Raw genomic sequence first — 12,838 nt, forward strand, 5'->3', positions numbered from 1 at the left:
CCCTCAACCAAATACCACAATGACGTAGCATTTCCTGTAGATTAAGGCTAACATACTGACCCCAAGCTCCCTCCACCACTACCCTACAATCCTCATCCAGAAGCCAAGCATCTCAAAGCGAAACGAGCTCCTCCTCCTACCCCCTTCCACACGTGCAAACACATCTAGGAAGAGAGCAGAATGATCTAAAGCATAAGTAGGCACATTGAACACTCTTGCAATATTGAAATTAGAATTGTCAATAAAGACACGCTCTTTGGCGGGCCTAGGTTTCACTAGCCCAAACCGCCCTGCTCATGGCCTGCGGGCTAGGCGGGCCCCCCCCCAACCCCCCCCCCCCCTCCATTTTTTCTTATTTTTTAACTCTTAAGAGTATAGAAACAATATACACACTAAAAAAATAGTATAAGCACTAAAAAATTAGGTATAATAAGTATAACCAATAAACAATTTATACTCAATATACATTATAATTAGGTCTAAATTAATAAACATTATATACTAATATACAATATAAGTAAACAATATATAGTAATATACATTAGTAAACACTATACACTAATATATATTTTACAGTAAACCATTTATACTAAAAAATAAACAATAAAATAAGTATAAATCATATAAACAATATATACTGATATACATATATAAAAGAGCGAAAGAGGGCGAGAAAAGAAGGCTGGAGGCGCTGTGCGGCTGCAGCTTGGAGGTGTTACCGAGAGAGCGAGAGACGAGATTGGTGATTGGCAAGACTGCGTAAGTGGTGTCTTGAATATTGGCTGTAGAAGGAGGCGTAGGCGGAGCGTGGATTGGCTGGCAAGAACACTATGCCATCTATGGGATAGCGGCCAGTGCTGCTTGATTGACTGCTTGAAAGTTGAAAACCCAAGTCTTGGAAGGCAGGATATTGGGATCAGACTGATCATCATCAGATAAGAACTCAAAGGAACTAGTGGAAGTACTGTTCCCTGCATTCCCAGAAAGAACTTCCCTAGAAGATGAGATAATGGTTAAGAAGAAATATAAATGTGTGAAAAATTAAATCTAAGGCCCAATTCGATCAACATAGATGGGCGATGTGGATAGGGTAGAAGAGAACCGCGCAGTACCTCCGTGACTGCGTGAATACTAGAGAATTGAGTCGTGGAGAATGGAGAGGGCAAAGAAGAGAGGCAACATGTGGGTACTATGGTGGAGAGGGGAGATGCAGAGTCTGGTGGAGAGGGGAGAGATCAGAGGTGGTGTCTAATAGAGAGGGGAGAGGCGACGTGGGAAGGGAGACAGAAGATTAGGGTTATGTAAACTTATGTTACTATATATATATATATATATATATATATATATATATATATATATATATATTAGATTTTATATCTTTATGTAATATTATATATAATATATAATATATATAATTAAATGGCGGGCAGCCTGATGGGCCTAAGCGGGGAGAGAAAAAAAGCCCCCTCTTTGGTGAGTTGTTATTTTCGAAACCCACCCCCTACCTAAGTAGGGGTCGAGCCGATGGACAAAGCCCGTTTTGACGGCTATAATTGAAACACTCAAACCAACTCTCCACCGCCACTGCCTGAATCCACATCCACATTAAAACCCCCCTCAAACGCAAGTCATACTCGCAATCTATCAGCCTGAGCACGACCTATCTTCGTCTCCATAAAAAAAGACCACATCAGGCTTCTTACTAGCCACCAGGCCTGTGAGTACGTGAACTGTACGTCGATTTCCCATAGCCGCCGAAGCCAATTTTTTTTTTCTCTTTGGAAATGGGATCAGCGGGATCGGACCACCACCTTGGCTACCATGATCAAGGACTGCCTCGGTCATCAAGGCCGAGAGCCCGAGAGTGGCCATGGCCATGGGAGAGGCCGAGGCGCGCGGCCTCGGCTGCCTCAGCCACCATGGTCGAAACCACCTCGGCCATGGCAAAGGCTGAGGCACGGCCTCGACTGCAATGGTCGAGGCTGCCGAAGCCAATTTTTTTCTTTGTTTGTTCGTTTGTTTTTCTGTTTTTTGTTTTTTGTGTGTGCGCGCTCATAGCTTACTTCGGCGGTCGGTTGCTTGGTCAAAGGTCAGCTCTTCTGTAGGGTAGTGAGCAAGGTCAGGCCCCGTACCATCCCTTAAGAGATAGCATTTTTGTAACCAAGCCTTAAGCTTGACCAAGAAAACACCCTTCCGTGAGGTAGCTAGCGAGATCGGATCCCGTGTCGGCCCTAAGGGAATAGAGTGTGCGAGCCCTTTTATTTATTTATTTATTTATTTTTGAATGAGGATTCCTCATTCAAATAGGTTCGAGGACACGACCTCAACCTCCCACTCTGCTTGACACAAGGGCTTTGTGAACAAGAGTAGAGACATTTTTTTTATCCAACAAAATTGATCAGCGCGGACCACGACCAATAGTTACATCAATAATCCCATTGTTGATCTTATGTGTTTTAGCGAATAACATGTTTTTTACGTTGCGCGGGTTCCTCCTCTAAGTATTCTTTGTCTCCTCGAACCTTCACCTCTCTTCTCTTGGAGCGAGGTTGAGTTTCAGGGTGATCGCCAGTAGCAAGGGTTGCACCGCGACATAGGCGTTGGGTTCTCTCTTGCATCACTTCATCCTCCTGCGCATATGCCCGGGGCACTTGACCTTGAATCCCTGCCGCCAATTGGGTTAGAGCCACTGCCGCCTGCTGAATGCCTTGGGATGTCGCCTGGAGATCTACAGTTGGCACCTATGCCTTGGGTTCTTGCTGCCCTCCACCATGATTGTTGTTGAGTTGGTTGCGGAAGTCACCATCATGATTGTTGTTGAGTTGGTCTCGAAGTTCACCCCCGTGGTTGCTGTTGCGGTTCAACTAATGGGAACCATGGAGCTACTAGATCCTGATCATGTCATTTCTAGTGATAAGCTAATTTGTGAAATTTTGCCTGAGACTTGAGTTCGGCTCTCAGTGAAAGCACCAATGACGGTAATAATGTTTACAATATATATTTTATGTAAAATATAGTGTTTCATATTGATATGGTTTGTCTACGAGAAAACAGAGCGTCCCCCTTCTTTCTACATGGGGTCAGCCTTTATACTATACTCCACTATGCTCTCAACTTGGGAGTAGGGGGCTAGTGACAGGATAATTGGGCAATGTACTAGATCCTACCCGATGCGTCTAACCCATTAAAGCAATGAAACAATGGTCAGGAGCAGAGAACAGGTGGAACGGTTACAAGAGCCCACACATTAAGAGCATCGCCTCATCAAAGATAGGAGTTATGAATTACAGTAGGCATCACTTATTAGGAGGCTGTTGCTATCATTATTGTAACAGTTACAAGTGTATAGTATAAAGGCTGACCCCATGTAGCAAGAAGGGTGACGCTCTATTTTCTTGTAGACAAACTATATCAATACGAAACACTCTGTTTTACATAAAATATATCTGGTAAACATTATTACCGTCAAAAAGATATTTATATCTTTTGAATACTTATTCTATTTATATTCCTTAAGTAAATCAAACATTGTAATACAATTCATAAAGTCAATCTATTCATCCAACAAACCAAATAATGGAATAGAATTCACATTCTATTCCTTATCTATTCCATTCGAAGCCAAGCACCTTGTGCTCAGATGGCAAAGTAGTGACTCTCCCATATGGGTATGTTTGAACACATACTACAATGTAATAGAGTTAGTTGTATTCAAAAAAATATATAAATTCTATTCCATTCGAATAACATTTTTATTCATTCACCATATATCCTAACATGTTAATTGTTCTCAACGAAAGTGTTGAGACAAAATCAAAGTTTGGGAAACTCAGTTTTTTTCCTCATATGCAGCTCAGATGGCCACAATGATGAAGTTTGGACAAAAAGACCAGGGATCGAGTCTCACCAGCGGCAGTGTTGGGAGTAACCTCTCAAAGTGACGGTGGATCCTTGTGCGCAATAAGCAAAGGTATAGTCTTGTGCTCAGCTGAGTTACCATGATTTGCATCATCCTAATGCTCCGTTGGGTCGGGGCATAGGGGCCCTTGTGGTTGGGGATTCAACCTTTTGGGAAAAAACAAAAAAACAAAAAAAAAAAAAAAACAGTTATAAGATTTAATTTATTGTAAGAATTCGAGTTAATATATTCAAATTAAAAGTTCAAGATTAATTTCCAATTTTGAAGTCTTTTTTAAATTATAGATTTATAGTTTCAAAAAGAATTTTGAATAATTTCTTTCATATTTTCTTTTTTTTTCGTCATCAAAACAAATTTGTGAAAAATTCTTTCATTAATTTTTTCAGAATATCTATTATTATCTACTATACTAATAAGAGCCAAAGAGAGTTAGGCCTAAAATGGGTAGAAAAAATGGCGGTCAAATTATTTAATCAAATGGATGGTTCAGATGAATTATTTAATCAAATAGATAGTTAAGATAATTCAGATTAATATTATTAATAGAGATTACCTAATTTAACCTTACTTTTATGATTATCCGTTAAGTTTTCCGTTAAATATTCTCTTCTCCGTTAATATTCCGTTAACTTTTAACTTACACATTAATTTCTATAAGAAACGTCTTAGGTTCGAACCTCATCTCAATCAAATTGGACATAATTAAGTTTCTCACTATATTTTACTCTTATTAAATTAAATAAATTAGTAGCTACAACAAAAAATGATACATATGTATTTCTTTAATTTAGAATTATGTGTCTACTCTTTTCAAAAAAAAAAAAGGAATTATGTGTCTACAATACCTTTAAGAGAAATCATTTCATTAGTTATATTGTTTTTATTTTCTCTCATGTAAAGATTCTTTACATTCAAATTTATCAATTGATATTCATTACATTGTCCATTATCTTATTTTTACAATATCTTGTAATTAAATATCAAAGTTATAGTACAAAATAATGTTATATATTTATTTACCAAGTATTTTATTAATACTATGAAAAAAAATTAAATAATTTGAAGCTAATTATATTAATTACTTGGGGATTGGTTGACAAAGAGAGTACTCAAATAATAACCCAACAAATTGAAGCGAAATCACTCTATTTTACTCTTATTGAATTAAATAAATTAATAGTTAACCAAAAAATGATACATATGTATTTCTTTAAAACCATGAAAAAAATAAAAAGAATAGTTTGAAACCAATCATATTAACTACTTGGGAGATTTGTTGACAATGAAAGTACTCAAATAACCCATAACCCAGCAAATTGAAACGAGAAACTACCTTTTAATATCTTTGGAATACATAATATTTTAAATTTTCAAATTTTTATTAATTTATTTAATCTTTTTTCTTAAACTAGGGATTTCTTTATCCACAATAACTCATTCAACAATAATGGTTGAACCAAATGAACCCCAAGCAGAACACCTAAAGGAAAGTCCATAGCTCCTATATCATAATCCCATTGCATGACGTTGTCATATATGCTACCAACAATAACCGAATTGCAAATAACACACTACCAACAAAAAGGAAGAGAACAAATAGTAAAGATGAAGACAATGACAATATTACTCAAAAGAGAATTAAGAACACTTAGAAAAATTCAAATTAAAAGTAGTATTTATTTAGACTATCATTTTTAGATCAAATATTTAGACTATCGATTTTATAAGATTGCAAACATTTATTTTAGTAATAATTATAATGAATTTTCTATATTATCTTGTATTCATATACTTTGAGTTAGATATTTAAATAAAAAAATTTGACATTCAATTACCCATGTATAAACTTCTCCTATATAATATTGCATTGATATACTTTCAAATATTTATTTAAATATAAATATTAGGCATTAAGCCATTCGCGCAATGCGTGTATAAATCTAGTAAAACAAAAATAGTGAATTTTGTCCCTTTTACTCTTTTAGGCCATTTTCATTTTTAGTCTATTACTTTTAATTTCATCAAGCTTTCAAACTCAACCTTAGGTATACAAATAAAAATTGAGTAAATACCAGTGGAGATCCCCCGACTTTGATGGCACCGCCACTTTTAGTCCTTAACTTTTAAATCAACCACTTTTAGTCCTCCGACTTTGATGGCATCGCCACTTTTAGTCCTCAACTTTTAAATCAACCATTTTTAGTCCTCTTACTTTTGGTTTCTAGCCACATATGGTCCTTCCTTTACAATTGAACATCTAATGTCATTTTCTCAAGGATAATTCAGTCTTTTCATAATTAATGTATTAAGTATATATTATGTTTCCTCATCAGAATAATTGAAGAAACCCTATTCTCCACTCTCTTTTGTTAACACTAAATTTTGGACAAAATGATTGAATTGCCCTTGAGAAAATGACATTAGATGTCCAATTGTAAAGGAAGGACCATAAGTGACTAGAAACAAAAAGTAAGAGGACTAAAAGTGGTTGATTTAATAGTTTAGGACTAAAAGTGGCAGTGCCATCAAAGTCGGAGGATTAAAAGTGGTTAATTTAAAAGTTGAGGACTAAAAGTTGCGGTGCCATCAAAGTCGGAGGACCTCCACTGGTATTTATTCAATAAAAATTTTATGCCAATAGTACCTCTTGTAAGGGGATTATGATTCATGGTATAAAAATTGTGAGTAAAGGACCATCATTATACTAGCAAATTATACCATGGACCAGGGTCTACCTTGCATTGTAGACCTTGGTCCAAAAATAACATTCAGATTATATAGAGTTTATTACCGAAATGGTCCATCGACTATTGCAAAATTACCAATTTGGTCCTCGACAATTTTTCGTGCCCAATTAAATTCCTCGACTTTGAAAATTTTAACCAATTTGGTCCTCCGTTTATTTTGATGTTAAAATTGAGGACCAAAATGGTAATTTTGCTATAGTCAAGTGACTAAAGAAAAATTACCAATTTGGTCCCTTTACTATAGCAAAATTACCAATTTGGTCCTCGATTTTAAGGCAAAATAAACGGAGGACCAAATTGGTTAAAATTTTCAAAGTTGAGGGACTTAATTGAGCACGAAAAATTGTTGAGGACCAAATTGGTAATTTTGCAATAGTCGAGGGACCATTTCGGTAATAAACTCGATTATATATCTGTAATTGACATATTATGTACCTACAGTTGACAGTTTTTATACGTGTAGCTATCATTTATGTATCAGCAATTATCAAGTTATTTGTTTACATGTGCGGGTTAACTGTAGATACAGTATGTGTTAACTGAAGGTACAAAATTTTTCTATCAGAGTTCACAATTGCATTATACCATGGCCCAAGATGGACCACTAGCATAACGTTTATTTTTAATATATTAAAAATTTATTTTTGATGTACTTTTGTCTCTGTTCATAGCTACTTTCTCAACCAAATGAAGCACAACGAGCCAATATTGCCTCCACTGAGGCTCGAACCCACCCTCTCCCATGTGGGGGTGCAACCGGGTGCCACTAGACCACAAAGTCTTTGACATTTGTAATATAATGTTCGTTTTGTATACTGAAAGTTCATTATTTTATATACCATTTATTCATAGTCAACATTGCAATGTGGACTATAGTCTACAGTATAATTTACCAAGAATGGGATCGGGCTTAATTAGTTTGTGTGATACCGGTTAACATTTTCCTACACATTATGGTGGACGGCAAATTTTACTGTGGACCATGGTTCAAAATGATGTCGTTTCTTTTAATGAAAAGCGACACCCGTTCCACGTAATTAGTTCTGTTTGTAACTTTGTATAACATATTCAGTTTTATTTTATATACATTGTAGTTTCATTTCAGCACAACTAAAGTTTCATTCGACATTATACATACAATAGTCTTATTACAGTGAGACATGTTACTGAATTCCATTTTGTACACATTGTAGTCTTATTACCACACCACTAAATTATAATTCTAATTCAACTACGGTTTCATTGGACAATGTACACTCAAATATGTGAAACTGTTATTCAGTTTCATTTTATATACACTGTAATTTCATTACAACACAACTAAAGTATCATTTTGATACAACTACAGTTTCATTTGACAATATACACTAAATATGTGAGACATGTTATTCATACATACTATAGTGTCATTTCAGTAAAACTAAAGTATCATTTCAATTCAACTACAGTTTTATTTGACAAATACACTCAATATGTGAGACATGTTATTCAATTTCATTTTATACATACTGCAGTTTCATTTCAACATAACTAAAATATCATCTCAATTCAATTACAGTTTCATTTGATAATATAAGCACAATATGTGAGACAAGTTATTTAGTTTCATTTTAGATAGTAGTTTCATTTTGTTATAAACACACAAAAAATATATGATTTGTTAAAACGTAACGACTACCGTTTCTTTAAGTACCATGGTCCACACTAGGGGTGAGCAAAATTACCAATAAACTTACAAAACTGATAGCCGACAAATCTTGTCGCCCTCTCCGGGGGGAAACGACTCTGGCGAGGGCAACCAGAAATGGTCGACCTCGGCGAATATGGCGACCGGTCGCCAAAAGGTTTCACCGGTGCCAAAAAATATCACCGAAAATTTTTAAAATGAGTTAATTGCTACTTTTTTCTAGTTTTAATGGCTTAATTACTTTATTTTTTCGAATTCAATGACTTATTATTATAGGTATTTATTTAGGATTAAAAACTTTAGCTTAAAAAAGTTCGATTAATCAATTTTTTTTTTGAAATCAAAAACGAGATTCAATTAATCAAACTGAGCAGAAATAGAGTTTGGAGGGATCGAGTCCCAGTACAAAGTAGTAATCTGCGAAAAGGCCGAAGTCGCAAGAGTGTGTGCAATGACGTTTGCTGATCTTGGAACAAGACTAACGACACAAGAATTAAATGATGATAGCAGCAACCTAGAAGTCTGAATGGCGAAACCTGCAAGTGAAAGAACCGGTGAGGCCGAAGCCAGATACGACCGGAGTTGCGAACAATCGGTGAAGAGCGCAACGTTTGAAACGCCTCTATCGCGGAGCCATGAAAGCGCCTCCTTCGATGCTACCGCCTCCGCCATTAATGGTGAAAAACAGCTTGAGATAGGACCTGCACAGGCAGCTATAAAACTTCCAGTGGCCGAAAGCAGAACAGCTCCAAACGACGCTTTTAGTGAGGAGGAACAAAAACGTGCGTCGAAGTAGCACCTCGGGGTCTCCTCCTGTGTATGTTGCGATGTAGCATGGGATGTTGGCAAGGTTGGTACTACACTGGTGGAGCTCAGAACTGGACTCGTGACAGAGGGTTGGCCGCCGTGAACCTCCCGCCAAGCATGGAGTGCTGCGAACGCCGCTGAGACGACCTTCGCAGGTAACGGCAAGAATCCCTCCCAAACTGCTGAGTTCCGTGCTCTCCAAAGGTAATAGAGTACTGCCACGACCGCACCAACAACTCCTTCAGGTAAGTCATGGAGAATAGATGAGAACCACATGTTAAAAGACACACCAACAATAGATGGGATAGGTAGGTTGGTAGCACTCCAAACATGTTATGAGTATTCACATGAAACAAACGCATGCATAATATTCTCATGAGAAAGACCACACTTAGGACATGCAAGCTCAACATCCACCCTTCTTAAATGTAGGTTGGTGGTAACCGGGAGTGTATCATCTAATGCTCTCCAAAGAAAGGTCTTCTATTTGGGAGGCACTTTAATTTTCCACATTGAGATCCACTCCCCAAAGTTATCATCCATGCTAGAATAATCACCCAGAATGGTTCTATAACCACTTTTGACCGTATAACATCCATACCAATACCACGAGTCTTCATACCAATACCAATACCACGAGTATTGGTAATCATACCAATACTCGTGGTATTTGGGTCACCATACCAATACCACGAGTCTTCATAACCTGGAGAAATGGGAATCCTACTTATGCGTAGAGCATCCTGAGAGGTAAATATGTCATTCAGAATAGGGATGTCCCACATACCAGTATTGACATCAATCAAACCAGACACAAGTGATCCACTAAGCTGCTCAGGCATGGGCGTTTGTACCATTGGATTCAGACCATCCGGGAGCCAGGGGTGACCCCAAATTAGAGTATCTTTTCCATCCCCGATCCTGCGCCTCACACCCCCACAAATCAAATCATGGGCTGCCATAATACTACGCCAGCAATAACTTGGGCAATTCCCAATAGTAGCATCAATGAAAGAGGTCCGAGGGTAATACCTTACTTTGTAGATTCTTGCAACCAGAGAATTGGGGTTTAAAAGGAACCGCCAAGCCTGCTTGCCCAACATGGCCAAGTTGAAAGCTCGAAGATCCTTGAAGCCTAAACCACCAAACTTCTTAGGCTTACATAAACGATCCCATGCCTTGCAATGGATTCTTCTCTCTGTCCCTGCACCCCACCAGAAACGGTTCATGGTCCTCTCGATGGATAAACATACTGACTCAGGGAGTAAAAAGACACTCATTGAAAAAGTAGGCATAGCCTGAGCTACACTTTTCAAAAGAATCTTCTTACCAGCCTGTGAGAGCAACTTCTTATTCCAAGACCCCACACGTTGCTTAATTTTATCTTCAATATAAGAGAAAGCCGCCCTTTTATTTCTACCCACAAAAGCTGGTAATCCCAGGTATTTTCCAAAATTCGGGGCCTGGTCAACTCCCAAAACCGCCACCACCTCCTCCCTGTGATGGGTCTGTGTATTCCTGCTAAAACAGACATTGGATTTGTGGTAATTCACTGCCTGACCAGACATATTTTCGTATAAATCCAAGCAGTGTTTGACCGCTCCTGCTTCTTGGGCATTAGCTCTAAAGAAAATGAGGCTATCATCTGCAAAGAACAGGTGAGAGACTAGGGGAGCCCCCCTAGCCACCCTACAACCTCGTATCGAACCCTCAGCCTGAGCTTTCTGCAACAACAAGGAAAGCCCCTCTGCACAAATGATAAACAAGTATGGGGAGAGTGGATCACCCTGGTGCAATCCGCGGGTTGGAACAACCTCACCAGACATAAGAAACCGAAGATACACAAAGCATAATTAAATCAACCCACCTAACATCGAAGCCCAAGGCTTCTAACATTCTGCGTAGGAAGGGCCACTCCATACGGTCATATGCTTTTGCCATATCCAACTTAAGGGCTCCCCAACCAACCACACCACACTGCTTCTGATTGAGATAGTGACCAATTTCCGCAGCAACAAGAATATTATCAGTTATCAGCCTGTCTGGGATAAAGGCACTCTGAGAATCAGATATTAAGCCACCTAACAATGGCTTCATCCTGTTAGCTATAATCTTGGCCATCACCTTATACACTACATTGCATAAAGCAATAGGCCTTAAATCAGACACCTTCTCAGGCACATTCTTCTTAGGAATTAGAACCACATTTGTTGAATTGAGACCATCCAGGAATGAGCAAGAATTTAAACAATTTAGCACGAAATCTGAGACATCCCCACCAACTACATCCCAATAGTGTTGGTAAAACCCCGGATTCATCCCATCAGGACCTGGGGCTTTGTCAGGGAACATAGAAAATAGGGTTTCCTTAACCTCAGTGTTCTCGAAGGGGCGTAATAACATAGCATTATCAGTCTGAGAGATGCGTGGGCTTATGGTATTGAAAAATGACTCCTCCAACACCGACCCAGAAGAATGGAAAATATTCTCAAAATAATGCAACACAACAAATTTCAAAGAATCACCCTCCACCCACACACCCTCATCATTTTTTAATCTAGACAGCGTATTTTTCTTCTTACGAGCAGAGGCATACCTGTGATAGAACTTTGTGTTTGCATCAGCCCCCCTCAGCCAGTGTTGCTTTGCCCGTTGCCTCCAGAAGACATCTTCCTAGGTTTCTAAGCGAGTTAACTGGGTTTCAAGACGTTGGAATTCTGATAAGGACTTAGGGTCACGGTAGCCCCTAAGTGTGTACTGTGCCTTGCGCAGCTGTCTCATCTGCCGGCCAAAATGATGGAAGTGGTCACCTCCCCACTTCTGCAATCGTTCCCCGCATAGCTAGCAGCTCATCAGGCCGCCAGGCCTACCATCCTGCCAAGCATGCTCAACCACATCCCTACAGCCATGATTAAGTAACCATGCCATCTCAAACCTGAATCCCATACGCCTTCCTCCACCTCTCGAAGCAGCACTATCAAGACTCAAAAACAAAGCCGAATGATCAGACAATCTAGTGCCGATGTTTTCAACAAAAGCATCTTCTTGAATACCTCTCCAATCAGCGTTAGCAAGAACCTTATCCAAACGTTCCTCCATCCAATCAACAGTCCCCCTGCCCCTCTCCCAGGTATACTGGTAGCCCCGCAACGGGAGCTGAGACAGACCGCAGTCATCCAAAGCCTCCCCGAAACCGCGTAGGAGAGCATCCGGATGGGGATTTCCACCTCTCTTCTCGTGCTGGAACAGAAGATCATTGAAATCCCCGAGAACAACCCAAGGCAAGTCTGATGAGGCTGCCAAAGAACGTAGCAAGTCCCACGACTCCCTTCTTCTGTTGCGCTCAGGGAACCCATAGAAACAAGTCATACGCCATTGTAGAGAACTAGCGACACACACCTCAACATCTATGTGATTTTTAGAATAACATAGAAGCTTAGCTGTGCAATTCCTCCTCCAAAAAAGCGCCAAACCACCGCTCAAACCGACATTATCAACATAAAAAAAGGCCATCAAAACCAAGCTTAACTCGTAGACGCTCTGCGTGGACCCGGTTAACTTTGGTTTCCATGAGAAAAAGAAAATCAGGCTTCTTCTTGGACACTAAGTCCACCACTTCGCGAACTGTTCGTGGATTGCCCAAGCCACGACATTTCCAGCTTATAACACTCATGATGA

This window comes from Ipomoea triloba, chromosome 6 (genome assembly GCF_003576645.1).
Source record: "Ipomoea triloba cultivar NCNSP0323 chromosome 6, ASM357664v1".
Lineage (NCBI taxonomy): Eukaryota > Viridiplantae > Streptophyta > Magnoliopsida > Solanales > Convolvulaceae > Ipomoea > Ipomoea triloba.